The sequence below is a fragment of the Schistocerca serialis genome, chromosome 2 (assembly GCF_023864345.2).
Source record: "Schistocerca serialis cubense isolate TAMUIC-IGC-003099 chromosome 2, iqSchSeri2.2, whole genome shotgun sequence".
NCBI classification, from domain to species: domain Eukaryota; kingdom Metazoa; phylum Arthropoda; class Insecta; order Orthoptera; family Acrididae; genus Schistocerca; species Schistocerca serialis.
In genome coordinates this window covers 804,766,873-804,792,343 of record NC_064639.1, presented here as the reverse complement: position 1 = coordinate 804,792,343, position 25,471 = coordinate 804,766,873, and the positions used below count along the sequence as shown (strand labels likewise).

At 42.3% G+C, this 25,471-nt stretch overlaps 12 non-coding genes across 12 annotated transcripts; 8 read left to right on the top strand and 4 right to left on the bottom strand.

The window, feature by feature from the left end:
* Positions 1–5,618: 5,618 nt before the first annotated feature.
* Positions 5,619–5,690, top strand: Trnap-ugg (transfer RNA proline (anticodon UGG)). The gene has a single exon. It is a non-coding gene; the product is annotated as a tRNA-Pro (tRNA).
* A 601-nt stretch (positions 5,691–6,291) lies between these two features.
* On the bottom strand, positions 6,292–6,364 carry Trnav-uac (transfer RNA valine (anticodon UAC)). The gene has a single exon. It is a non-coding gene; the product is annotated as a tRNA-Val (tRNA).
* Positions 6,365–6,599: 235 nt separating this feature from the next.
* Trnap-cgg (transfer RNA proline (anticodon CGG)) lies at positions 6,600–6,671 on the top strand. The gene has a single exon. It is a non-coding gene; the product is annotated as a tRNA-Pro (tRNA).
* A 5,944-nt stretch (positions 6,672–12,615) lies between these two features.
* Positions 12,616–12,687, top strand: Trnap-ugg (transfer RNA proline (anticodon UGG)). Its single transcript has one exon. It is a non-coding gene; the product is annotated as a tRNA-Pro (tRNA).
* Positions 12,688–13,288: 601 nt separating this feature from the next.
* On the bottom strand, positions 13,289–13,361 carry Trnav-uac (transfer RNA valine (anticodon UAC)). The gene has a single exon. It is a non-coding gene; the product is annotated as a tRNA-Val (tRNA).
* A 235-nt stretch (positions 13,362–13,596) lies between these two features.
* Positions 13,597–13,668, top strand: Trnap-cgg (transfer RNA proline (anticodon CGG)). The gene has a single exon. It is a non-coding gene; the product is annotated as a tRNA-Pro (tRNA).
* A 5,958-nt stretch (positions 13,669–19,626) lies between these two features.
* Trnap-ugg (transfer RNA proline (anticodon UGG)) lies at positions 19,627–19,698 on the top strand. Its single transcript has one exon. It is a non-coding gene; the product is annotated as a tRNA-Pro (tRNA).
* A 601-nt stretch (positions 19,699–20,299) lies between these two features.
* Trnav-uac (transfer RNA valine (anticodon UAC)) lies at positions 20,300–20,368 on the bottom strand. The gene has a single exon. It is a non-coding gene; the product is annotated as a tRNA-Val (tRNA).
* Positions 20,369–20,579: 211 nt separating this feature from the next.
* On the top strand, positions 20,580–20,651 carry Trnap-cgg (transfer RNA proline (anticodon CGG)). Its single transcript has one exon. It is a non-coding gene; the product is annotated as a tRNA-Pro (tRNA).
* A 3,040-nt stretch (positions 20,652–23,691) lies between these two features.
* Positions 23,692–23,763, top strand: Trnap-ugg (transfer RNA proline (anticodon UGG)). The gene has a single exon. It is a non-coding gene; the product is annotated as a tRNA-Pro (tRNA).
* Positions 23,764–24,364: 601 nt separating this feature from the next.
* Positions 24,365–24,437, bottom strand: Trnav-uac (transfer RNA valine (anticodon UAC)). The gene has a single exon. It is a non-coding gene; the product is annotated as a tRNA-Val (tRNA).
* Positions 24,438–24,672: 235 nt separating this feature from the next.
* On the top strand, positions 24,673–24,744 carry Trnap-cgg (transfer RNA proline (anticodon CGG)). The gene has a single exon. It is a non-coding gene; the product is annotated as a tRNA-Pro (tRNA).
* Positions 24,745–25,471: the final 727 nt, after the last annotated feature.

Genomic DNA, 25,471 nt, shown 5'->3' with positions numbered 1-25,471 from the left:
TGCAAAAGATGTCACCAAAGGCAATCGCTTCGTTAGCGGCACTTTGCCTGGGCTCGGCGGCAGCTCTACATGGAGGCACCAGCAGCCCAGCCAGGCCGCCGCCGGCACCGGTGCGCCACAGCGCAAGGAGCCGGCGGCCGCCCTGCAATGCCCCTGTCGTTGCATATTCCACCCGCCTCATATCCTCTCCATGTCTGACTCACTACCCCAAATGACACTGCAGTCGACGTGCTTATTACTATCGCTTTTGGAAGAACCAAGGCGCAGTATTCTAGTGTCGAACCGGTACTGCAAATTGGGATTAAGCAAAAATTTATTGTGTGGTCGAGCGACAGCCTCGGCTCGCTCTTCCTACATGATCGCTTCTTGTGCGGAATAATTCCTAGCTCGCCGATGGCTTCAGAGTTGGTCTTCTCGAAGTTTTGCTTTCGCAATTGAAACACGTATGTAACATAGCAGCGATGGCGAGGCATTGTAGCATCTGTGACCAGAGAGTATGCGCTTGACCGCGCGAGTGTTGCGAGCGGTTCTCAGTCTGTCAGTCAGTCGTTGCGAGTCTGTCAGTAGTCGTTGCGAGTCTGTAGCTCTGTCTAGTTGTCGCTATGCAGAGCAGTACTCTGTTAGTAGTCGTCGCGTGCAGTACGCTAATAGTCGTCATGCAGAGCGGTCGGTCAGTAGTAGCAGCCCAGTGCGGTTGTGTGATGTAGGCGGTCGGCAACACTGGTCAAGATGGTGAATAAGGTATACTATTAATTAATATAATCATTAGATAATGAAAAAATTTATTTATTGTAATCATTCTCCAACAAGTCCCGCAATAATAATTTTTTATTTCAGAATACAAGGTGATTGATGCAGGCTGTCAGACTGAACTACACATCTTAGTTTTAGTGATGAAATATGCTAGAGATAAGGAATAATTGTATAATGAGTAATGAAGTGATTTTTTGCAGATGATAATGAATACTGATGAATAATGATGAAGGATATGATGTTATGAATAATGAAGTTTTTCTTTACAGATGATGATAATAGTGAAGTTATGATGATATGGATAATGAAGTTTTTTTTTTTTTTACAGATGAGGATAATGTTGAAGTTATGTATTTATGCTACGTAGTTATTTAAGTATTTGTTGCAGTTTGCTTTGACAGCAGGTGTTACATTGCATAGTAGGATGACAGAAAGTTTTGGAAAGGACAGCTATGGAACACATTTTTATACACATTTCACTACCTGTTAATTCGAAGTTCACTACTTTTCAGCATAGTGTGCGTTTCTCCTTTCAGGTCAATAATCCGTTTTTGTATTTTTTCCAGGAGAAGCTTTTCATGATACTTACTAAACCTGTTAGTTATTATACCTGTTCTAGTTCTTGCATTTTTATATTTTTACCCATTTGTGTCTATCATTTATAAATGTGATCACATATACTGCCTTGTTGCATGACCTTGCTACAGCTGACTCATGACGAATGACGTTACTTATCCTCATTTGCAGCAACAGGTCAAAAGCAAATAGTGTTATGTCTCAGCAATTAACTATCGATCCCAACGCAATGCATTGCTAACAAAAAAAAAAAAAAAAAAAAAAAAAAAAAAAAAAAAAAAAAAATAATGTATTACCAGTCCCAAGTAGTGATACCAGTTTGAGAAAGTTCTGAGTAATGCTGATTAGCTCTGAATAGCATGTCACTTGAGTAATGACCTCTTAATGAGACTATATTCAAAATAATGCTTTGTCACTAGCTAATAACTGCCACTGTTTATTGTAATGATACTACTTATAATGCCTGTGATTATTAATGATTTGACTGTAATTAACTGATTTTAATAATGGCTTTGTAATGATCTGAATACTACTGAAGGAGGAACACTGTTTATTGTAATGATACTACTTATAATGCCTGTGATTTTTAATGATTTGACTGTAATTAACTGATTTTTAATAATGACTTCGTAATAATCTGAATAATACTGAATGATGATTCTATTCAATACTTGCTGGCCACTGAGTGCCAATAATTAATGTCACTTGAAGAATTGTTATTAATTATGCCATTAATTAGTCCTTTTTTTTCCATGTTGAGTTTTCATGTTTTGGTTAATGGCCAATGAGTGCCAATAATTTGTATCACTCAATGTATTATGTTAATGCTAGGCCAATAATTGACTCTCCTTTTCAATTAAGGCTTCTGATGAACATTATTCTGTCTTACTAAATATACTTTGTAACTGGCCAAGAACCGCCACTGTTTATTGTAATACGATTACCCATGATGCCAGCTAGTGATTCTTAATAGATTGTAATGACACATAATTAATTAACTATGGTACTGTTTAATAATGCTTTGTAATTAATTAAGGCTAATAATTCTTACTATATTGAAATGACAAATGATTAATTAATTAACTGTAATTAGACGAATGATTAATTAACGACAAATGATTAATTAACTGTAATTAGACAAATGATTAATTAACGACAAATGATTAATTAACTGTAATTAGGAAAAGGCTAATGATTATTGGAATGACAAATGATTAATTAACTGTAATTAGGAGAAGGTTAATGATTCTTAATTATACTCTGTAACTGAAAAGAATGCGATTATTTCATAATGCTTTGTAACCAGGAAAAGAAGGCTACTGATTCTATGTAAAACAATTAATGAACATTTTTCTGTAATACTACATACTTGGTACAGAAATGTTCAATAACTGGGCTATGAATGCCACAAACTATCAATGAAGACTGTAATTGTCAATATTATGTGACTTGATGTCCTTCACCTCATAAGCTGACTACCCTGAATTACTGCAATGTCCATTTGTCCTGTTTATCCTAGTGATCATGGAGCACTATATTTGGTTTTTGCACTAATTCTACGTTGGTGTGCCTTGTAAGAGTGTGGTGTTGACACGACATGCTGTCCACCACCATGAGCGATGAAGACATTATTATGGTCCCACTGTTTGGTGTACGTAATGTACTGCCAAAATGAAAACATGGAACATTACTACGACAGTTCAGTGTCTTGGCTACACTGATAAATTCTGATGGGAAAAGAACTTCAAGTTGTGTCACTTGGTGTTGTACTTCTGTGGAAAGATATGGACTTTCAGAGCAGCTGTGTGCAATCTAAAGTGCTACAACCATGATGCAATCCTTCCCTTTCCTATCCTGGTTCTTGTCACATAAAGAAAAATTTTTTTTGGTAACATCATTTATGTTCATAGGTTATACATTTTTCGATTTGTTGAACTCCAGTGCGAGTACACTTATGGCACTGGTCGACATGATGTTTGCCATTATGTTTATTTGTTGTGAAAATGCTAAAGACATTTTTCAGTGCATGTGCACTTTGGACATGATTTTCTTGCCATTATGTTTATTTATTGCGAAAATGCTAAAGACATTTTTCGATTTGTTCTGAAGTACAGTATATGTACACTCTTGTCTTTTATATTGTATATACATTTTTTATTTTCTGAACTACAGTGCATGTGCACTCATGTCACTTGTCAACATAATATTTTTTGCCAGTCTGTTTGCTTGTTCTGAATATGCTAAAGAATTTTTTCAGTGCCTGTGCACTTTGTTATCTGTCAAAAAATTTATATATACATTTTTCTGATTTGCTACTATGTTTTGTATTCACATTTTGTCTTTGTCTGATATATTTTGTACTTAGTGCATGTGCACAACATTTAAATATTCTGTAAGTTGTAGGATTTTGTTAATTAAAGAAAAATTTTGCCGCGCTTGGCAAGTCCAAATGACTCACCATCGCTGCCAAATTTTTGCCCCCCCAGTGGAGGGTTATGAAACACGTATGTAACATAGCAGCGATGGCGAGGCATTGTAGCATCTGTGACCAGAGAGTATGCGCTTGACCGCGCGAGTGTTGCGAGCGGTTCTCAGTCTGTCGAGTAGTCGTTGCGAGTCTGTTGAGTAGTCGTTGCGAGTCTGTCAGCAGTAGTCGTTGCGAGTCTGTAGCTCTGTCTAGTTGAGTGCAGTACTCTAGTAGTAGTCGTGCAGTGAAGTATGCTAATAGTCGTCATGCAGAGCGATCGGTCAGTAGTAGTAGCCCAGTGCGGTTGTGTGATGTAGGCGGTCGGCAACACTGGTCAAGATGGTGAATAAGGTATACTGTTAATTAATACAATTATTAGATAATGAAAAATTGTAATTATTCTGCAACAAGTTCCCCAATAATAATTTTTATTTCAAAAGCATTTTTTCAAAAATTTAATTTTTTATTGAACTAAAGATCTCGTTGCACTTCCCATTTCATTCCACTTCTTTTGAAGAAAAATTTCACTAGAATCACAAAAAAAAGAGAATATTATTATTTGCAATGCAGTTCCTCCAAGCGGTGCGCAACAACAAGAGCAGAAATGTGACATCCATTTATTCTGAGGTAAGACTTTAATTCTGATTGTTTTACACGGGGCCAAAGACCGATATTTCGGTTTAATTGAATTTTCTTATCACTGAATGGACTTTAATTTTTGGTGAAGAATTTATATCTGAGTCAGATTGCGAATTTCACATTTTGTTGCCATTGTCAGTACATTTCATTGTGGGCAGGTTACGCATAGAGCAATGTCCATCAGCATTTCTAATTAGTATCGTCCTTTCTTTTAAAATTTTTGTGGGGAGGTTACATTTGGCTCCCATTTGTATTAAGTATTGTCATTTTCCTTTTAAATTTCGGTGGGGAGGTTACACAAAGCATTCCGCAATCTTTTCGTTATGAGTGGTGTGCTTCGGTTACCCGACTTTCTTGTGTTTAGTGCGTTTGGCTTCTCTTAACCCTTAGCCACCGCTTGCCGAAATTTCCACACTATCATCTGTCGACCTGCAGAGCTCGATGAAGGCCTCGCGGCCGTTCCTGAGCTCGTGGAACGGTCGAATCTGTAGTTGTTTCCAGATCTCTCCCACACAACGGCCTCCCAGAAGCTTGGATTACAGAAGTACGCCACTACTCCCAGCCGGAGATTCACGATTGAAAGCAGAATGACATGAGCTACACGCAGCTCCGAAATTTTTTTTTTTTTTTTTTTTGTGTCTGACCTACTTTGAAAGACTTTGTAGTCGACTTACTTACTACTATCGCTGTTGGAAACCAGGTGATAACCGCACAGTATTTTAGAGACGATCAGGTAATGAAAATTTAGAATAAGTAAAACAGTATCAAAAGAAGTTGTGTGGTGGAGCAGCACATGCAATTCACGCTTCCTAGATAATCGTTACTGCATAGAATAATTCTTTTGTCTGCGGCGTCTTCAGTATCCGTCTTCTGGAAGTTTTGCTTGCAGTATATTGTGCAATCTTTTCGTTATGAGTTGGTGCTTGGTTTCCCGATGTTCTTTTGTTTAGTGCATTCGCCTTCTCTTAACCCTGAGAAACCACATACCGAAACTGAGGCACTGCCGGCTGTTCATAAGCAGTGCTCGATGAAGTTATTTCGCTTTTTATTCGTTGCCTTTAATATTCTTCTCATCAGTGGTGAGTGCTGCCTGCAGAAAGCGTTTATCTTGCGAATTCGCGTGAAAGTTTGTGTTCCCTGTGAGGCCCACTACTTGGGATTAACTTGACTGCTCCAGCCAGGTGGCTCGTTGGTCTAGGGGTATGATTCCTGCTTTGGGTGCAGGAGGTCCCGGGTTCAAATCCCGGGCGAGCCCTGCTATTTTGACCGTGCTGAAGAGTAGGTGGAACTCAGCCCCGGTTGCAGCTCCTCAATGAAGAGTTGACGCCTGTTATAGCACGTGGATATAACAAGAATGCGGCACCAGTAAAGTACGTAGGTGGAATTCGGTAGAAAGGCAGACGGTAATTTTGCATGCAACGGAAAACAAGGTTGTCTTTGCGGGATATGTGCACCGTGAGTGGAGATTCAGCTTAATTGTGCGACAGTCTACCCTCATCTTACTAGCGACGGCAACAACCAAGGGGTGGCATGTAAGATTGAGCGTGGCTAAGAGTTTCTCATTATTAGTTTGCATCACACTTTGACAGAGCTGTGACAAGGCGAGTAGGGTGAGCTCAGGAAAGCCAGTAGCAAGCGCACTTGAAGTAGCCCTGAAGAACCGGATTATAAATTTTGCCTGCCATAATGGAGCTAGGGGCGTTCTCAGTTACCAAATACCGGTGCAATAAGAGAGCAACAGTATTTGACAGTAAAATGACGCCCTATCCGTCTAGCATACAACATTGCTTGTCTCTGCATACGCGGACGTGAGGTCATCTCGGAAATGAAATCCGAAATGTAGATTAAAATTGTTGTGTTCCCGCCCGGGATCGAACCGGGGACCTTCTGCGTGTAAAGCAGACGTGATAACCGCTACACCACAGAAACAACGGTCATTTTCATGTACCACCCGGAGACTCGTAATAGCAACAGTTTCTCTTCTGTGTTAGCAAGGGCATCGGCTACGAGCTCCCTCCGATTCGTGAAGTTCCTGTAGTAAAAGACGTCGATGGAAACAATCCAACCGCGACAGACAGGGAGAACGCTGGCTGAGCTGCAGCCCTACATGGTGAGGCCATCAAAGGTGGCGTCATTCACATGCAGTGCGTTTTCGGAACGAATAGGCTCGTTGGTCTAGGGGTATGATTCCTGCTTCGGGTGCAGGAGGTCCCGGGTTCAAATCCCGGACGAGCCCTTGCGTTTTGTACAACGGTGTGGTAACAAATCGCATGGCGGCGGCTGTTTCGCGCATTTCCAGGCCTCCAAGTCAGCGCTAAAATCCGACAACCAGTTCTGAAACCGTTTCATGTTTCATTTGAGCCATGTGCACCCTGCTGATGGAACGTTTGAAGTTGATTTAAATGAACACAGTAGAGATCGTAGCAAGTGTCTTGCTGAGTGCGACGAAAACGGGTTTCCGCCCGCAATCGAGCCGGGGACCTTCTGCGTGTTCGGCACGGCGCCTGGGCTCGGCGGCAGCTGCTGCTCTTTCCTTCCTTACGAGATACCGTCGATTCGCGCAGTCGTTATTGCAAAAGATGTCACCAAAGGCAATCGCTTCGTTAGCGGCACTTTGCCTGGGCTCGGCGGCAGCTCTACATGGAGGCACCAGCAGCCCAGCCAGGCCGCCGCCGGCACCGGTGCGCCACAGCGCAAGGAGCCGGCGGCCGCCCTGCAATGCCCCTGTCGTTGCATATTCCACCCGCCTCATATCCTCTCCATGTCTGACTCACTACCCCAAATGACACTGCAGTCGACGTGCTTATTACTATCGCTTTTGGAAGAACCAAGGCGCAGTATTCTAGTGTCGAACCGGTACTGCAAATTGGGATTAAGCAAAAATTTATTGTGTGGTCGAGCGACAGCCTCGGCTCGCTCTTCCTACATGATCGCTTCTTGTGCGGAATAATTCCTAGCTCGCCGATGGCTTCAGAGTTGGTCTTCTCGAAGTTTTGCTTTCGCAATTGAAACACGTATGTAACATAGCAGCGATGGCGAGGCATTGTAGCATCTGTGACCAGAGAGTATGCGCTTGACCGCGCGAGTGTTGCGAGCGGTTCTCAGTCTGTCAGTCAGTCGTTGCGAGTCTGTCAGTAGTCGTTGCGAGTCTGTAGCTCTGTCTAGTTGTCGCTATGCAGAGCAGTACTCTGTTAGTAGTCGTCGCGTGCAGTACGCTAATAGTCGTCATGCAGAGCGGTCGGTCAGTAGTAGCAGCCCAGTGCGGTTGTGTGATGTAGGCGGTCGGCAACACTGGTCAAGATGGTGAATAAGGTATACTATTAATTAATATAATCATTAGATAATGAAAAAATTTATTTATTGTAATCATTCTCCAACAAGTCCCCCAATAATAATTTTTTATTTCAGAATACAAGGTGATTGATGCAGGCTGTCAGACTGAACTACACATCTTAGTTTTAGTGATGAAATATGCTAGAGATAAGGAATAATTGTATAATGAGTAATGAAGTGATTTTTTGCAGATGATAATGAATACTGATGAATAATGATGAAGGATATGATGTTATGAATAATGAAGTTTTTCTTTACAGATGATGATAATAGTGAAGTTATGATGATATGGATAATGAAGTTTTTTTTTTTTTACAGATGAGGATAATGTTGAAGTTATGTATTTATGCTACGTAGTTATTTAAGTATTTGTTGCAGTTTGCTTTGACAGCAGGTGTTACATTGCATAGTAGGATGACAGAAAGTTTTGGAAAGGACAGCTATGGAACACATTTTTATACACATTTCACTACCTGTTAATTCGAAGTTCACTACTTTTCAGCATAGTGTGCGTTTCTCCTTTCAGGTCAATAATCCGTTTTTGTATTTTTTCCAGGAGAAGCTTTTCATGATACTTACTAAACCTGTTAGTTATTATACCTGTTCTAGTACTTGCATTTTTATATTTTTACCCATTTGTGTCTATCATTTATAAATGTGATCACATATACTGCCTTGTTGCATGACCTTGCTACAGCTGACTCATGACGAATGACGTTACTTATCCTCATTTGCAGCAACAGGTCAAAAGCAAATAGTGTTATGTCTCAGCAATTAACTATCGATCCCAACGCAATGCATTGCTAACAAAAAAAAAAAAAAAAAAAAAAAAAAAAAAAAAAATAATGTATTACCAGTCCCAAGTAGTGATACCAGTTTGAGAAAGTTCTGAGTAATGCTGATTAGCTCTGAATAGCATGTCACTTGAGTAATGACCTCTTAATGAGACTATATTCAAAATAATGCTTTGTCACTAGCTAATAACTGCCACTGTTTATTGTAATGATACTACTTATAATGCCTGTGATTATTAATGATTTGACTGTAATTAACTGATTTTAATAATGGCTTTGTAATGATCTGAATACTACTGAAGGAGGAACACTGTTTATTGTAATGATACTACTTATAATGCCTGTGATTTTTAATGATTTGACTGTAATTAACTGATTTTTAATAATGACTTCGTAATAATCTGAATAATACTGAATGATGATTCTATTCAATACTTGCTGGCCACTGAGTGCCAATAATTAATGTCACTTGAAGAATTGTTATTAATTATGCCATTAATTAGTCCTTTTTTTTCCATGTTGAGTTTTCATGTTTTGGTTAATGGCCAATGAGTGCCAATAATTTGTATCACTCAATGTATTATGTTAATGCTAGGCCAATAATTGACTCTCCTTTTCAATTAAGGCTTCTGATGAACATTATTCTGTCTTACTAAATATACTTTGTAACTGGCCAAGAACCGCCACTGTTTATTGTAATACGATTACCCATGATGCCAGCTAGTGATTCTTAATAGATTGTAATGACACATAATTAATTAACTATGGTACTGTTTAATAATGCTTTGTAATTAATTAAGGCTAATAATTCTTACTATATTGAAATGACAAATGATTAATTAATTAACTGTAATTAGACGAATGATTAATTAACGACAAATGATTAATTAACTGTAATTAGACAAATGATTAATTAACGACAAATGATTAATTAACTGTAATTAGGAAAAGGCTAATGATTATTGGAATGACAAATGATTAATTAACTGTAATTAGGAGAAGGTTAATGATTCTTAATTATACTCTGTAACTGAAAAGAATGCGATTATTTCATAATGCTTTGTAACCAGGAAAAGAAGGCTACTGATTCTATGTAAAACAATTAATGAACATTTTTCTGTAATACTACATACTTGGTACAGAAATGTTCAATAACTGGGCTATGAATGCCACAAACTATCAATGAAGACTGTAATTGTCAATATTATGTGACTTGATGTCCTTCACCTCATAAGCTGACTACCCTGAATTACTGCAATGTCCATTTGTCCTGTTTATCCTAGTGATCATGGAGCACTATATTTGGTTTTTGCACTAATTCTACGTTGGTGTGCCTTGTAAGAGTGTGGTGTTGACACGACATGCTGTCCACCACCATGAGCGATGAAGACATTATTATGGTCCCACTGTTTGGTGTACGTAATGTACTGCCAAAATGAAAACATGGAACATTACTACGACAGTTCAGTGTCTTGGCTACACTGATAAATTCTGATGGGAAAAGAACTTCAAGTTGTGTCACTTGGTGTTGTACTTCTGTGGAAAGATATGGACTTTCAGAGCAGCTGTGTGCAATCTAAAGTGCTACAACCATGATGCAATCCTTCCCTTTCCTATCCTGGTTCTTGTCACATAAAGAAAAATTTTTTTTGGTAACATCATTTATGTTCATAGGTTATACATTTTTCGATTTGTTGAACTCCAGTGCGAGTACACTTATGGCACTGGTCGACATGATGTTTGCCATTATGTTTATTTGTTGTGAAAATGCTAAAGACATTTTTCAGTGCATGTGCACTTTGGACATGATTTTCTTGCCATTATGTTTATTTATTGCGAAAATGCTAAAGACATTTTTCGATTTGTTCTGAAGTACAGTATATGTACACTCTTGTCTTTTATATTGTATATACATTTTTTATTTTCTGAACTACAGTGCATGTGCACTCATGTCACTTGTCAACATAATATTTTTTGCCAGTCTGTTTACTTGTTCTGAATATGCTAAAGAATTTTTTCAGTGCCTGTGCACTTTGTTATCTGTCAAAAAATTTATATATACATTTTTCTGATTTGCTACTATGTTTTGTATTCACATTTTGTCTTTGTCTGATATATTTTGTACTTAGTGCATGTGCACAACATTTAAATATTCTGTAAGTTGTAGGATTTTGTTAATTAAAGAAAAATTTTGCCGCGCTTGGCAAGTCCAAATGACTCACCATCGCTGCCAAATTTTTGCCCCCCCAGTGGAGGGTTATGAAACACGTATGTAACATAGCAGCGATGGCGAGGCATTGTAGCATCTGTGACCAGAGAGTATGCGCTTGACCGCGCGAGTGTTGCGAGCGGTTCTCAGTCTGTCGAGTAGTCGTTGCGAGTCTGTTGAGTAGTCGTTGCGAGTCTGTCAGCAGTAGTCGTTGCGAGTCTGTAGCTCTGTCTAGTTGAGTGCAGTACTCTAGTAGTAGTCGTGCAGTGAAGTATGCTAATAGTCGTCATGCAGAGCGATCGGTCAGTAGTAGTAGCCCAGTGCGGTTGTGTGATGTAGGCGGTCGGCAACACTGGTCAAGATGGTGAATAAGGTATACTGTTAATTAATATAATTATTAGATAATGAAAAATTGTAATTATTCTGCAACAAGTTCCCCAATAATAATTTTTATTTCAAAAGCATTTTTTCAAAAATTTAATTTTTTATTGAACTAAAGATCTCGTTGCACTTCCCATTTCATTCCACTTCTTTTGAAGAAAAATTTCACTAGAATCACAAAAAAAAAGAGAATATTATTATTTGCAATGCAGTTCCTCCAAGCGGTGCGCAACAACAAGAGCAGAAATGTGACATCCATTTATTCTGAGGTAAGACTTTAATTCTGATTGTTTTACACGGGGCCAAAGACCGATATTTCGGTTTAATTGAATTTTCTTATCACTGAATGGACTTTAATTTTTGGTGAAGAATTTATATCTGAGTCAGATTGCGAATTTCACATTTTGTTGCCATTGTCAGTACATTTCATTGTGGGCAGGTTACGCATAGAGCAATGTCCATCAGCATTTCTAATTAGTATCGTCCTTTCTTTTAAAATTTTTGTGGGGAGGTTACATTTGGCTCCCATTTGTATTAAGTATTGTCATTTTCCTTTTAAATTTCGGTGGGGAGGTTACACAATGCATTCCGCAATCTTTTCGTTATGAGTGGTGTGCTTCGGTTACCCGACTTTCTTGTGTTTAGTGCGTTTGGCTTCTCTTAACCCTTAGCCACCGCTTGCCGAAATTTCCACACTATCATCTGTCGACCTGCAGAGCTCGATGAAGGCCTCGCGGCCGTTCCTGAGCTCGTGGAACGGTCGAATCTGTAGTTGTTTCCAGATCTCTCCCACACAACGGCCTCCCAGAAGCTTGGATTACAGAAGTACGCCACTACTCCCAGCCGGAGATTCACGATTGAAAGCAGAATGACATGAGCTACACGCAGCTCCGAAATTTTTTTTTTTTTTTTTTTGTGTCTGACCTACTTTGAAAGACTTTGTAGTCGACTTACTTACTACTATCGCTGTTGGAAACCAGGTGATAACCGCACAGTATTTTAGAGACGATCAGGTAATGAAAATTTAGAATAAGTAAAACAGTATCAAAAGAAGTTGTGTGGTGGAGCAGCACATGCAATTCACGCTTCCTAGATAATCGTTACTGCATAGAATAATTCTTTTGTCTGCGGCGTCTTCAGTATCCGTCTTCTGGAAGTTTTGCTTGCAGTATATTGTGCAATCTTTTCGTTATGAGTTGGTGCTTGGTTTCCCGATGTTCTTTTGTTTAGTGCATTCGCCTTCTCTTAACCCTGAGAAACCACATACCGAAACTGAGGCACTGCCGGCTGTTCATAAGCAGTGCTCGATGAAGTTATTTCGCTTTTTATTCGTTGCCTTTAATATTCTTCTCATCAGTGGTGAGTGCTGCCTGCAGAAAGCGTTTATCTTGCGAATTCGCGTGAAAGTTTGTGTTCCCTGTGAGGCCCACTACTTGGGATTAACTTGACTGCTCCAGCCAGGTGGCTCGTTGGTCTAGGGGTATGATTCCTGCTTTGGGTGCAGGAGGTCCCGGGTTCAAATCCCGGGCGAGCCCTGCTATTTTGACCGTGCTGAAGAGTAGGTGGAACTCAGCCCCGGTTGCAGCTCCTCAATGAAGAGTTGACGCCTGTTATAGCACGTGGATATAACAAGAATGCGGCACCAGTAAAGTACGTAGGTGGAATTCGGTAGAAAGGCAGACGGTAATTTTGCATGCAACGGAAAACAAGGTTGTCTTTGCGGGATATGTGCACCGTGAGTGGAGATTCAGCTTAATTGTGCGACAGTCTACCCTCATCTTACTAGCGACGGCAACAACCAAGGGGTGGCATGTAAGATTGAGCGTGGCTAAGAGTTTCTCATTATTAGTTTGCATCACACTTTGACAGAGCTGTGACAAGGCGAGTAGGGTGAGCTCAGGAAAGCCAGTAGCAAGCGCACTTGAAGTAGCCCTGAAGAACCGGATTATAAATTTTGCCTGCCATAATGGAGCTAGGGGCGTTCTCAGTTACCAAATACCGGTGCAATAAGAGAGCAACAGTATTTGACAGTAAAATGACGCCCTATCCGTCTAGCATACAACATTGCTTGTCTCTGCATACGCGGACGTGAGGTCATCTCGGAAATGAAATCCGAAATGTAGATTAAAATTGTTGTGTTCCCGCCCGGGATCGAACCGGGGACCTTCTGCGTGTAAAGCAGACGTGATAACCGCTACACCACGGAAACAACGGTCATTTTCATGTACCACCCGGAGACTCGTAATAGCAACAGTTTCTCTTCTGTGTTAGCAAGGGCATCGGCTACGAGCTCCCTCCGATTCGTGAAGTTCCTGTAGTAAAAGACGTCGATGGAAACAATCCAACCGCGACAGACAGGGAGAACGCTGGCTGAGCTGCAGCCCTACATGGTGAGGCCATCAAAGGTGGCGTCATTCACATGCAGTGCGTTTTCGGAACGAATAGGCTCGTTGGTCTAGGGGTATGATTCCTGCTTCGGGTGCAGGAGGTCCCGGGTTCAAATCCCGGACGAGCCCTTGCGTTTTGTACAACGGTGTGGTAACAAATCGCATGGCGGCGGCTGTTTCGCGCATTTCCAGGCCTCCAAGTCAGCGCTAAAATCCGACAACCAGTTCTGAAACCGTTTCATGTTTCATTTGAGCCATGTGCACCCTGCTGATGGAACGTTTGAAGTTGATTTAAATGAACACAGTAGAGATCGTAGCAAGTGTCTTGCTGAGTGCGACGAAAACGGGTTTCCGCCCGCAATCGAGCCGGGGACCTTCTGCGTGTTCGGCACGGCGCCTGGGCTCGGCGGCAGCTGCTGCTCTTTCCTTCCTTACGAGATACCGTCGATTCGCGCAGTCGTTATTGCAAAAGATGTCACCAAAGGCAATCGCTTCGTTAGCGGCACTTTGCCTGGGCTCGGCGGCAGCTCTACATGGAGGCACCAGCAGCCCAGCCAGGCCGCCGCCGGCACCGGTGCGCCACAGCGCAAGGAGCCGGCGGCCGCCCTGCAATGCCCCTGTCGTTGCATATTCCACCCGCCTCATATCCTCTCCATGTCTGACTCACTACCCCAAATGACACTGCAGTCGACGTGCTTATTACTATCGCTTTTGGAAGAACCAAGGCGCAGTATTCTAGTGTCGAACCGGTACTGCAAATTGGGATTAAGCAAAAATTTATTGTGTGGTCGAGCGACAGCCTCGGCTCGCTCTTCCTACATGATCGCTTCTTGTGCGGAATAATTCCTAGCTCGCCGATGGCTTCAGAGTTGGTCTTCTCGAAGTTTTGCTTTCGCAATTGAAACACGTATGTAACATAGCAGCGATGGCGAGGCATTGTAGCATCTGTGACCAGAGAGTATGCGCTTGACCGCGCGAGTGTTGCGAGCGGTTCTCAGTCTGTCAGTCAGTCGTTGCGAGTCTGTCAGTAGTCGTTGCGAGTCTGTGGCTCTGTCTAGTTGTCGCTATGCAGAGCAGTACTCTGTTAGTAGTCGTCGCGTGCAGTACGCTAATAGTCGTCATGCAGAGCGGTCGGTCAGTAGTAGCAGCCCAGTGCGGTTGTGTGATGTAGGCGGTCGGCAACACTGGTCAAGATGGTGAATAAGGTATACTATTAATTAATATAATCATTAGATAATGAAAAAATTTATTTATTGTAATCATTCTCCAACAAGTCCCGCAATAATAATTTTTTATTTCAGAATACAAGGTGATTGATGCAGGCTGTCAGACTGAACTACACATCTTAGTTTTAGTGATGAAATATGCTAGAGATAAGGAATAATTGTATAATGAGTAATGAAGTGATTTTTTGCAGATGATAATGAATACTGATGAATAATGATGAAGGATATGATGTTATGAATAATGAAGTTTTTCTTTACAGATGATGATAATAGTGAAGTTATGATGATATGGATAATGAAGTTTTTTTTTTTTTTTACAGATGAGGATAATGTTGAAGTTATGTATTTATGCTACGTAGTTATTTAAGTATTTGTTGCAGTTTGCTTTGACAGCAGGTGTTACATTGCATAGTAGGATGACAGAAAGTTTTGGAAAGGACAGCTATGGAACACATTTTTATACACATTTCACTACCTGTTAATTCGAAGTTCACTACTTTTCAGCATAGTGTGCGTTTCTCCTTTCAGGTCAATAATCCGTTTTTGTATTTTTTCCAGGAGAAGCTTTTCATGATACTTACTAAACCTGTTAGTTATTATACCTGTTCTAGTACTTGCATTTTTATATTTTTACCCATTTGTGTCTATCATTTATAAATGTGATCACATATACTGCCTTGTTGCATGACCTTGCTACAGCTGACTCATGACGAATGACGTTACTTATCCTCATTTGCAGCAACAGGTCAAAAGCAAATAGTGTTATGTCTCAGCAATTAACTATCGATCCCAACGCAATGCATTGCTAACAAAAAAAAAAAAAAAAAAAAAAAAAAAAAAAAAAAAAAAAAAAAAAAAAAAAAATGTATTACCAGTCCCAAGTAGTGATACCAGTTTGAGAAAGTTCTGAGTAATGCTGACTAGCTCTGAATAGCATGTCACTTGAGTAATGACCTCTTAATGAGACTATATTCAAAATAATGCTTTGTCACTAGCTAATAACTGCCACTGTTTATTGTAATGATACTACTTATAATGCCTGTGATTATTAATGATTTGACTGTAATTAACTGATTTTAATAATGGCTTTGTAATGATCTGAATACTACTGAAGGAGGAACACTGTTTATTGTAATGATACTACTTATAATGCCTGTGATTTTTAATGATTTGACTGTAATTAACTGATTTTTAATAATGACTTCGTAATAATCTGAATAATACTGAATGATGATTCTATTCAATACTTGCTGGCCACTGAGTGCCAATAATTAATGTCACTTGAAGAATTGTTATTAATTATGCCATTAATTAGTCCTTTTTTTTCCATGTTGAGTTTTCATGTTTTGGTTAATGGCCAATGAGTGCCAATAATTTGTATCACTCAATGTATTATGTTAATGCTAGGCCAATAATTGACTCTCCTTTTCAATTAAGGCTTCTGATGAACATTATTCTGTCTTACTAAATATACTTTGTAACTGGCCAAGAACCGCCACTGTTTATTGTAATACGATTACCCATGATGCCAGCTAGTGATTCTTAATAGATTGTAATGACACATAATTAATTAACTATGGTACTGTTTAATAATGCTTTGTAATTAATTAAGGCTAATAATTCTTACTATATTGAAATGACAAATGATTAATTAATTAACTGTAATTAGACGAATGATTAATTAACGACAAATGATTAATTAACTGTAATTAGACAAATGATTAATTAACGACAAATGATTAATTAACTGTAATTAGGAAAAGGCTAATGATTATTGGAATGACAAATGATTAATTAACTGTAATTAGGAGAAGGTTAATGATTCTTAATTATACTCTGTAACTGAAAAGAATGCGATTATTTCATAATGCTTTGTAACCAGGAAAAGAAGGCTACTGATTCTATGTAAAACAATTAATGAACATTTTTCTGTAATACTACATACTTGGTACAGAAATGTTCAATAACTGGGCTATGAATGCCACAAACTATCAATGAAGACTGTAATTGTCAATATTATGTGACTTGATGTCCTTCACCTCATAAGCTGACTACCCTGAATTACTGCAATGTCCATTTGTCCTGTTTATCCTAGTGATCATGGAGCACTATATTTGGTTTTTGCACTAATTCTACGTTGGTGTGCCTTGTAAGAGTGTGGTGTTGACACGACATGCTGTCCACCACCATGAGCGATGAAGACATTATTATGGTCCCACTGTTTGGTGTACGTAATGTACTGCCAAAATGAAAACATGGAACATTACTACGACAGTTCAGTGTCTTGGCTACACTGATAAATTCTGATGGGAAAAGAACTTCAAGTTGTGTCACTTGGTGTTGTACTTCTGTGGAAAGATATGGACTTTCAGAGCAGCTGTGTGCAATCTAAAGTGCTACAACCATGATGCAATCCTTCCCTTTCCTATCCTGGTTCTTGTCACATAAAGAAAAATTTTTTTTGGTAACATCATTTATGTTCATAGGTTATACATTTTTCGATTTGTTGAACTCCAGTGCGAGTACACTTATGGCACTGGTCGACATGATGTTTGCCATTATGTTTATTTGTTGTGAAAATGCTAAAGACATTTTTCAGTGCATGTGCACTTTGGACATGATTTTCTTGCCATTATGTTTATTTATTGCGAAAATGCTAAAGACATTTTTCGATTTGTTCTGAAGTACAGTATATGTACACTCTTGTCTTTTATATTGTATATACATTTTTTATTTTCTGAACTACAGTGCATGTGCACTCATGTCACTTGTCAACATAATATTTTTTGCCAGTCTGTTTACTTGTTCTGAATATGCTAAAGAATTTTTTCAGTGCCTGTGCACTTTGTTATCTGTCAAAAAATTTATATATACATTTTTCTGATTTGCTACTATGTTTTGTATTCACATTTTGTCTTTGTCTGATATATTTTGTACTTAGTGCATGTGCACAACATTTAAATATTCTGTAAGTTGTAGGATTTTGTTAATTAAAGAAAAATTTTGCCGCGCTTGGCAAGTCCAAATGACTCACCATCGCTGCCAAATTTTTGCCCCCCCAGTGGAGGGTTATGAAACACGTATGTAACATAGCAGCGATGGCGAGGCATTGTAGCATCTGTGACCAGAGAGTATGCGCTTGACCGCGCGAGTGTTGCGAGCGGTTCTCAGTCTGTCGAGTAGTCGTTGCGAGTCTGTTGAGTAGTCGTTGCGAGTCTGTCAGCAGTAGTCGTTGCGAGTCTGTAGCTCTGTCTAGTTGAGTGCAGTACTCTAGTAGTAGTCGTGCAGTGAAGTATGCTAATAGTCGTCATGCAGAGCGATCGGTCAGTAGTAGTAGCCCAGTGCGGTTGTGTGATGTAGGCGGTCGGCAACACTGGTCAAGATGGTGAATAAGGTATACTGTTAATTAATACAATTATTAGATAATGAAAAATTGTAATTATTCTGCAACAAGTTCCCCAATAATAATTTTTATTTCAAAAGCATTTTTTCAAAAATTTAATTTTTTATTGAACTAAAGATCTCGTTGCACTTCCCATTTCATTCCACTTCTTTTGAAGAAAAATTTCACTAGAATCACAAAAAAAAAGAGAATATTATTATTTGCAATGCAGTTCCTCCAAGCGGTGCGCAACAACAAGAGCAGAAATGTGACATCCATTTATTCTGAGGTAAGACTTTAATTCTGATTGTTTTACACGGGGCCAAAGACCGATATTTCGGTTTAATTGAATTTTCTTATCACTGAATGGACTTTAATTTTTGGTGAAGAATTTATATCTGAGTCAGATTGCGAATTTCACATTTTGTTGCCATTGTCAGTACATTTCATTGTGGGCAGGTTACGCATAGAGCAATGTCCATCAGCATTTCTAATTAGTATCGTCCTTTCTTTTAAAATTTTTGTGGGGAGGTTACACTTGGCTCCCATTTGTATTAAGTATTGTCATTTTCCTTTTAAATTTCGGTGGGGAGGTTACACAATGCATTCCGCAATCTTTTCGTTATGAGTGGTGTGCTTCGGTTACCCGACTTTCTTGTGTTTAGTGCGTTTGGCTTCTCTTAACCCTTAGCCACCGCTTGCCGAAATTTCCACACTATCATCTGTCGACCTGCAGAGCTCGATGAAGGCCTCGCGGCCGTTCCTGAGCTCGTGGAACGGTCGAATCTGTAGTTGTTTCCAGATCTCTCCCACACAACGGCCTCCCAGAAGCTTGGATTACAGAAGTACGCCACTACTCCCAGCCGGAGATTCACGATTGAAAGCAGAATGACATGAGCTACACGCAGCTAAAATTTTTTTTTTTTTTTTTGTGTCTGACCTACTTTGAAAGACTTTGTAGTCGACTTACTTACTACTATCGCTGTTGGAAACCAGGTGATAACCGCACAGTATTTTAGAGACGATCAGGTAATGAAAATTTAGAATAAGTAAAACAGTATCAAAAGAAGTTGTGTGGTGGAGCAGCACATGCAATTCACGCTTCCTAGATAATCGTTACTGCATAGAATAATTCTTTTGTCTGCGGCGTCTTCAGTATCCGTCTTCTGGAAGTTTTGCTTGCAGTATATTGTGCAATCTTTTCGTTATGAGTTGGTGCTTGGTTTCCCGATGTTCTTTTGTTTAGTGCATTCGCCTTCTCTTAACCCTGAGAAACCACATACCGAAACTGAGGCACTGCCGGCTGTTCATAAGCAGTGCTCGATGAAGTTATTTCGCTTTTTATTCGTTGCCTTTAATATTCTTCTCATCAGTGGTGAGTGCTGCCTGCAGAAAGCGTTTATCTTGCGAATTCGCGTGAAAGTTTGTGTTCCCTGTGAGGCCCACTACTTGGGATTAACTTGACTGCTCCAGCCAGGTGGCTCGTTGGTCTAGGGGTATGATTCCTGCTTTGGGTGCAGGAGGTCCCGGGTTCAAATCCCGGGCGAGCCCTGTCATTTTGACCGTGCTGAAGAGTAGGTGGAACTCAGCCCCGGTTGCAGCTCCTCAATGAAGAGTTGACGCCTGTTATAGCACGTGGATATAACAAGAATGCGGCACCAGTAAAGTACGTAGGTGGAATTCGGTAGAAAGGCAGACGGTAATTTTGCATGCAACGGAAAACAAGGTTGTCTTTGCGGGATATGTGCACCGTGAGTGGAGATTCAGCTTAATTGTGCGACAGTCTACCCTCATCTTACTAGCGACGGCAACAACCAAGGGGTGGCATGTAAGATTGAGCGTGGCTAAGAGTTTCTCATTATTAGTTTGCATCACACTTTGACAGAGCTGTGACAAGGCGAGTAGGGTGAGCTCAGGAAAGCCAGTAGCAAGCGCACTTGAAGTAGCCCTGAAGAACCGGATTATAAATTTTGCCTGCCATAATGGAGCTAGGGGCGTTCTCAGTTACCAAATACCGGTGCAATAAGAGAGCAACAGTATTTGACAGTAAAATGACGCCCTATCCGTCTAGCATACAACATTGCTTGTCTCTGCATACGCGGACGTGAGGTCATCTCGGAAATGAAATCCGAAATGTAGATTAAAATTGTTGTGTTCCCGCCCGGGATCGAACCGGGGACCTTCTGCGTGTAAAGCAGACGTGATAACCGCTACACCACCCGGAGACTCGTAATAGCAACAGTTTCTCTTCTGTGTTAGCAAGGGCATCGGCTACGAGCTCCCTCCGATTCGTGAAGTTCCTGTAGTAAAAGACGTCGATGGAAACAATCTAACCGCGACAGACAGGGAGAACGCTGGCTGAGCTGCAGCCCTACATGGTGAGGCCATCAAAGGTGGCGTCATTCACATGCAGTGCGTTTTCGGAACGAATAGGCTCGTTGGTCTAGGGGTATGATTCCTGCTTCGGGTGTAGGAGGTCCCGGGTTCAAATCCCGGACGAGCCCTTGCGTTTTGTACAACGGTGTGGTAACAAATCGCATGGCGGCGGCTGTTTCGCGCATTTCCAGGCCTCCAAGTCAGCGATAAAATCCGACAACCAGTTCTGAAACCGTTTCATGTTTCATTTGAGCCATGTGCACCCTGCTGATGGAACGTTTGAAGTTGATTTAAATGAACACAGTAGAGATCGTAGCAAGTGTCTTGCTGAGTGCGACGAAAACGGGTTTCCGCCCGCAATCGAGCCGGGGACCTTCTGCGTGTTCGGCACGGCGCCTGGGCTCGGCGGCAGCTGCTGCTCTTTCCTTCCTTACGAGATACCGTCGATTCGCGCAGTCGTTATTGCAAAAGATGTCACCAAAGGCAATCGCTTCGTTAGCGGCACTTTGCCTGGGCTCGGCTGTTTCGCGCATTTCCAGGCCTCCAAGTCAGCGCTAAAATCCGACAACCAGTTCTGAAACCGTTTCATGTTTCATTTGAGCCATGTGCACCCTGCTGATGGAACGTTTGAAGTTGATTTAAATGAACACAGTAGAGATCGTAGCAAGTGTCTTGCTGAGTGCGACGAAAACGGGTTTCCGCCCGCAATCGAGCCGGGGACCTTCTGCGTGTTCGGCACGGCGCCTGGGCTCGGCGGCAGCTGCTGCTCTTTCCTTCCTTACGAGATACCGTCGATTCGCGCAGTCGTTATTGCAAAAGATGTCACCAAAGGCAATCGCTTCGTTAGCGGCACTTTGCCTGGGCTCGGCTGTTTCGCGCATTTCCAGGCCTCCAAGTCAGCGCTAAAATCCGACAACCAGTTCTGAAACCGTTTCATGTTTCATTTGAGCCATGTGCACCCTGCTGATGGAACGTTTGAAGTTGATTTAAATGAACACAGTAGAGATCGTAGCAAGTGTCTTGCTGAGTGCGACGAAAACGGGTTTCCGCCCGCAATCGAGCCGGGGACCTGCTGCGTGTTCGGCACGGCGCCTGGGCTCGGCGGCAGCTGCTGCTCTTTCCTTCCTTACGAGATACCGTCGATTCGCGCAGTCGTTATTGCAAAAGATGTCACCAAAGGCAATCGCTTCGTTAGCGGCACTTTGCCTGGGCTCGGCTGTTTCGCGCATTTCCAGGCCTCCAAGTCAGCGCTAAAATCCGACAACCAGTTCTGAAACCGTTTCATGTTTCATTTGAGCCATGTGCACCCTGCTGATGGAACGTTTGAAGTTGATTTAAATGAACACAGTAGAGATCGTAGCAAGTGTCTTGCTGAGTGCGACGAAAACGGGTTTCCGCCCGCAATCGAGCCGGGGACCTTCTGCGTGTTCGGCACGGCGCCTGGGCTCGGCGGCAGCTGCTGCTCTTTCCTTCCTTACGAGATACCGTCGATTCGCGCAGTCGTTATTGCAAAAGATGTCACCAAAGGCAATCGCTTCGTTAGCGGCACTTTGCCTGGGCTCGGCTGTTTCGCGCATTTCCAGGCCTCCAAGTCAGCGCTAAAATCCGACAACCAGTTCTGAAACCGTTTCATGTTTCATTTGAGCCATGTGCACCCTGCTGATGGAACGTTTGAAGTTGATTTAAATGAACACAGTAGAGATCGTAGCAAGTGTCTTGCTGAGTGCGACGAAAACGGGTTTCCGCCCGCAATCGAGCCGGGGACCTGCTGCGTGTTCGGCACGGCGCCTGGGCTCGGCGGCAGCTGCTGCTCTTTCCTTCCTTACGAGATACCGTCGATTCGCGCAGTCGTTATTGCAAAAGATGTCACCAAAGGCAATCGCTTCGTTAGCGGCACTTTGCCTGGGCTCGGCGGCAGCTCTACATGGAGGCACCAGCAGCCCAGCCAGGCCGCCGCCGGCACCGGTGCGCCACAGCGCAAGGAGCCGGCGGCCGCCCTGCAATGCCCCTGTCGTTGCATATTCCACCCGCCTCATATCCTCTCCATGTCTGACTCACTACCCCAAATGACACTGCAGTCGACGTGCTTGTTACTATCGCTTTTGGAAGAACCAAGGCGCAGTATTCTAGTGTCGAACCGGTACTGCAAATTGGGATTAAGCAAAAATTTATTGTGTGGTCGAGCGACAGCCTCGGCTCGCTCTTCCTACATGATCGCTTCTTGTGCGGAATAATTCCTAGCTCGCCGATGGCTTCAGAGTTGGTCTTCTCGAAGTTTCGCTTTCGCAATGCATTCCGCAATCTTTTCGTTATGAGTGGTGTGCTTCGGTTACCCGACTTTCTTGTGTTTAATGCGTTTGGCTTCTCTTAACCCTTAGCCACCGCTTGCCGAAATTTCCACACTATCATCTGTCGACCTGCAGAGCTCGATGAAGGCCTCGCGGCCGTTCCTGAGCTCGTGGAACGGTCGAATCTGTAGTTGTTTCCAGATCTCTCCCACACAACGGCCTCCCAGAAGCTTGGATTACAGAAGTACGCCACTACTCCCAGCCGGAGATTCACGATTGAAAGCAGAATGACATGAGCTACACGCAGCTCCGAAATTTTTTTTTTTTTTTTTGTGTCTGACCTACTTTGAAAGACTTTGTAGTCGACTTACTTACTACTATCGCTGTTGGAAACCAGGTGATAACCGCACAGTATTTTAGAGACGATCAGGTAATGAAAATTTAGAATAAGTAAAACAGTATCAAAAGAAGTTGTGTGGTGGAGCAGCACATGCAATTCACGCTTCCTAGATAATCGTTACTGCATAGAATAATTCTTTTGTCTGCGGCGTCTTCAGTATCCGTCTTCTGGAAGTTTTGCTTGCAGTATATTGTGCAATCTTTTCGTTATGAGTTGGTGCTTGGTTTCCCGATGTTCTTTTGTTTAGTGCATTCGCCTTCTCTTAACCCTGAGAAACCACATACCGAAACTGAGGCACTGCCGGCTGTTCATAAGCAGTGCTCGATGAAGTTATTTCGCTTTTTATTCGTTGCCTTTAATATTCTTCTCATCAGTGGTGAGTGCTGCCTGCAGAAAGCGTTTATCTTGCGAATTCGCGTGAAAGTTTGTGTTCCCTGTGAGGCCCACTACTTGGGATTAACTTGACTGCTCCAGCCAGGTGGCTCGTTGGTCTAGGGGTATGATTCCTGCTTTGGGTGGAGGAGGTCCCGGGTTCAAATCCCGGACGAGCCCTGCCATTTTGACCGTGCTGAAGTGTAGGTGGAACTCAGCCCCGGTTGCAGCTCCTCAATGAAGAGTTGACGCCTGTTATAGCACGTGGATATAACAAGAATGCGGCACCAGTAAAGTACGTAGGTGGAATTCGGTAGAAAGGCAGACGGTAATTTTGCATGCAACGGAAAACAAGGTTGTCTTTGCGGGATATGTGCACCGTGAGTGGAGATTCAGCTTAATTGTGCGACAGTCTACCCTCATCTTACTAGCGACGGCAACAACCAAGGGGTGGCATGTAAGATTGAGCGTGGCTAAGAGTTTCTCATTATTAGTTTGCATCACACTTTGACAGAGCTGTGACAAGGCGAGTAGGGTGAGCTCAGGAAAGCCAGTAGCAAGCGCACTTGAAGTAGCCCTGAAGAACCGGATTATAAATTTTGCCTGCCATAATGGAGCTAGGGGCGTTCTCAGTTACCAAATACCGGTGCAATAAGAGAGCAACAGTATTTGACAGTAAAATGACGCCCTATCCGTCTAGCATACAACATTGCTTGTCTCTGCATACGCGGACGTGAGGTCATCTCGGAAATGAAATCCGAAATGTAGATTAAAATTGTTGTGTTCCCGCCCGGGATCGAACCGGGGACCTTCTGCGTGTAAAGCAGACGTGGCAACCGCTACACCACGGAAACAACGGTCATTTTCATGTACCACCCGGAGACTCGTAATAGCAACAGTTTCTCTTCTGTGTTAGCAAGGGCATCGGCTACGAGCTCCCTCCGATTCGTGAAGTTCCTGTAGTAAAAGACGTCGATGGAAACAATCCAACCGCGACAGACAGGGAGAACGCTGGCTGAGCTGCAGCCCTACATGGTGAGGCCATCAAAGGTGGCGTCATTCACATGCAGTGCGTTTTCGGAACGAATAGGCTCGTTGGTCTAGGGGTATGATTCCTGCTTCGGGTGCAGGAGGTCCCGGGTTCAAATCCCGGACGAGCCCTTGCGTTTTGTACAACGGTGTGGTAACAAATCGCATGGCGGCGGCTGTTTCGCGCATTTCCAGGCCTCCAAGTCAGCGCTAAAATCCGACAACCAGTTCTGAAACCGTTTCATGTTTCATTTGAGCCATGTGCACCCTGCTGATGGAACGTTTGAAGTTGATTTAAATGAACACAGTAGAGATCGTAGCAAGTGTCTTGCTGAGTGCGACGAAAACGGGTTTCCGCCCGCAATCGAGCCGGGGACCTTCTGCGTGTTCGGCACGGCGCCTGGGCTCGGCGGCAGCTGCTGCTCTTTCCTTCCTTACGAGATACCGTCGATTCGCGCAGTCGTTATTGCAAAAGATGTCACCAAAGGCAATCGCTTCGTTAGCGGCACTTTGCCTGGGCTCGGCGGCAGCTCTACGCCGCCGCCGGCACCGGTGCGCCACAGCGCAAGGAGCCGGCGGCCGCCCTGCAATGCCCCTGTCGTTGCATATTCCACCCGCCTCATATCCTCTCCATGTCTGACTCACTACCCAAAATGACACTGCAGTCGACGTGCGTATTACTATCGCTTTTGGAAGAACCAAGGCGCAGTATTCTAGTGTCGAACCGGTACTGCAAATTGGGATTAAGCAAAAATTTATTGTGTGGTCGAGCGACAGCCTCGGCTCGCTCTTCCTACATGATCGCTTCTTGTGCGGAATAATTCCTAGCTCGCCGATGGCTTCAGAGTTGGTCTTCTCG